Genomic DNA, 2,941 nt, shown 5'->3' on the forward strand with positions numbered 1-2,941 from the left:
TAAATACGCGAAAGCGACAGTTCCTGTTAAATGGATTCTTTTCAAGAGTAGAAAATATTGCCTCATAAATAGTTCTATTTAGACAATCGAAACATCACTTAACTGACGTGATATACATTCAAACCTGTCTTTATCTGCACTACATTTATTATTTACCATTATTTTGCAACACCAATATCTCTTTTATACCGCCTTATATAAACATCGTAACGATAGTAATCGATAGATTGACCATTTGGTCTCTGTGGGATCGATATTCTTTTATATTACTTTGACGCGATTCGTGCACTTGCGAATTCACCGATCAAGTTTTCGGTGCCGTTGTCGGGGACCAACTTCGTCAAAATTTGTACCCTGTTGTTACACCGTCTAGACTAAGGCATTATTAGCTGGTAAATGCGAAGAACCCGTAGTATCCTAAATTTAGTAGATCCTTTAGCGGAACCCGAACGTTATACTCGTACACGCCTCTTACTCATCCGAATTAAGAAAGCTAAGGCCGAGAATCGCGATCGGAGACTCCTTAAGGAATTTTCCCAACCCTCGGACGAGGAACCTAGTTCGAGTATAGTAAACCCCATTATTCGTGCCAACAATTTCGAACTAAAAACGTCTTTGTTGCAATTAGTGCAACAAAACCAATTCGCGGGTCTCGCTACTGAGAACCCAAATCAACATTTAAAAGTTTTTATCCAACTGGACAACACCTTTAAATCCAACGGTGCTTCACCTGATGCGATCCGCTTGAGATTATTTCCTTTCTCCCTCAGGGATAAAGCATGTTCATGGTAAGATTCACTTCCAGCTAATTCAATAACTACCTAGGAAGACCTTAGGAGAGTATTCCTTGCTAGATATTTTCCCCCTAGTAAGACTGTTGTTCTTCGAAACCAAATAAGTAGATTTACTCAAAACCAAGGAGAACCGCTTTTTGAAGCTTGGGAGAGATATAAAGAGCTATTAAGAGTTTGCCCACACCATGTCCTAGAACAATGGTTGATCGTTCATACCTTCTACAATGGAATCCATTATCACACCAAGATGAGCATCGACGATGCCGTTGGTGGCGCGCTGATGAACAAACCTTACCCTGGAGCTTGTGACCTAATTGAGGCTATGGCCCAAAACCATTACCAATGGGGAACTGAACGAGCATCAATAGAGAAAAAGGAGACCCAAGGTGGAATATATGAGGTAAGCTCTCTAGACATGATGGAGGCGAAAATGGACGCTTTAGCCTTTAAGATAGAACATATGTCTACAAACACTAACACCGCAACAACAGTCCACACAGACTGCAAACTTTGTGGATCTAAAGGACACGAATCGGCGGAGTGTAAACTTTTGAATGACCTGAACGTCGACCAAGTGAATTACGCCCCAGGTAACCCATTTTCAAACACTTACAACCCTGGATGGAAGAATCATCCGAATTTCTCCTATAAAAACCAGATCCCTATCCAAAATTATGCACCTCAAATACCACAAGGTTATCAAGCCCAAAAACCAAATCAACCTATGCAAGTTGTGCCTCAGAAGTCTAACCTTGAGAAGATCATGGAGAGTTTTATATCGGGCCAGACTCAGCAAAATAAAGAATTCCTAAACCAGAACATTCAAGTAAACAAACTGATAACGCAATTAGGAACCAAGGTTGATCAGACAATCACTCACAACAACATGCTTGAAACCCAGATCTCACAGGTAGCACAAAACAAAGCCCCACAAACTACACCTGGAGGACAATTCCCTGGACAACCTCAACCAAACCCTCGAGGGCAAGCTAACGCTATCTCGTTACTAAGTGGGACCGCTTACGAAGGGCCTCATAACCCAGAAATGAGCGAGTCCAAAACTTCTAGAGGAAATATACCTACCAACCAAGAAGAGGAATCAGTAGAACCCGAAAAACATACCGACCAAGAAGGAGAAGCCATGGATAAAACTTACAAACCACCACCTCTGTACAAACCACCAATCCCATACCCGCAAAGACTTAAACAAACCAAAATCAATAACCAATACCAAAAGTTTATGAAACTAATAGAGAAGCTTCATGTAGAGATTCCTTTCACCAAAGCTATCACCCAAATTCTGTCTTACGCCAACTTTCTCAAAGACATCTTAACCAATAAGCTTAGGCTTGACGATCCAAAACCCTTGGAATGCAACTTTATTTACGAGGATAAACTCTCTAAGAAGGAGAAAGACCCTGGTAGTTTTTCTATACCTTGCATTTTAGGAAGTCATGTGATCGACAAAGCTTTCCTAGACTTAGGCGCTAGTGTGAGTTTAATGCCCTTAGCTGTATGTAAAAGGTTAAACTTAGGAGAATTACAACCACCTAAGATGTCCCTCTAATTAGCCGATTGGTCTGTTAATTATCCTGTAGGAATTTTAGAAGTCATCCTAGTTAGGATTGGTCAACTTTATATCCCAACAGAGTTTGTGGTCATGGATATCAAAGAAGACGAGGATATCCTTATCCTTTTAGGTAGACCATTCTTATCAACAGTTGGAGCTATAATAGATGTCAAAAGAGGAAAGTTAACTTTCGAAGTAAGGGATGAAAAGATCAAGTTCATTCTTTCAAGATTCCTGATGGCACCAATTCTAGGAGACGCATGTTATGCGATCGATATCATAGATGAGTGCATAAGAGAATTTGATCGAGGAGAACCCGTGATCAAACCATTTTCAAACCCGAATGAAAAGGATGACGATCTAGAGGAAACAAATCCTCACACTAACAAATGTTTGGATCTTACGCCAGACCTTTCACCAAATTCTCAAAAACCAGCTCAAGAACGTAAGGAACTGCCCAAGAACTTAAGATACGAGTTCTTGGATAAAGAAATGAACCGCCCAGTAATAGTTAGTGTCACCTTAAACCAAGACGAAACAAACCGACTCTTGAATGTTTTAAGAAGATACCCCTCTG

At 40.5% G+C, this 2,941-nt stretch overlaps 1 pseudogene; it reads right to left on the bottom strand.

The window, feature by feature from the left end:
• Window positions 1–886: 886 nt before the first annotated feature.
• LOC127124602 (uncharacterized) lies at window positions 887–986 on the bottom strand (annotated as a pseudogene).
• Window positions 987–2,941: the final 1,955 nt, after the last annotated feature.

This window comes from Lathyrus oleraceus, chromosome 2, assembly GCF_024323335.1.
Source record: "Lathyrus oleraceus cultivar Zhongwan6 chromosome 2, CAAS_Psat_ZW6_1.0, whole genome shotgun sequence".
NCBI classification, from domain to species: domain Eukaryota; kingdom Viridiplantae; phylum Streptophyta; class Magnoliopsida; order Fabales; family Fabaceae; genus Lathyrus; species Lathyrus oleraceus.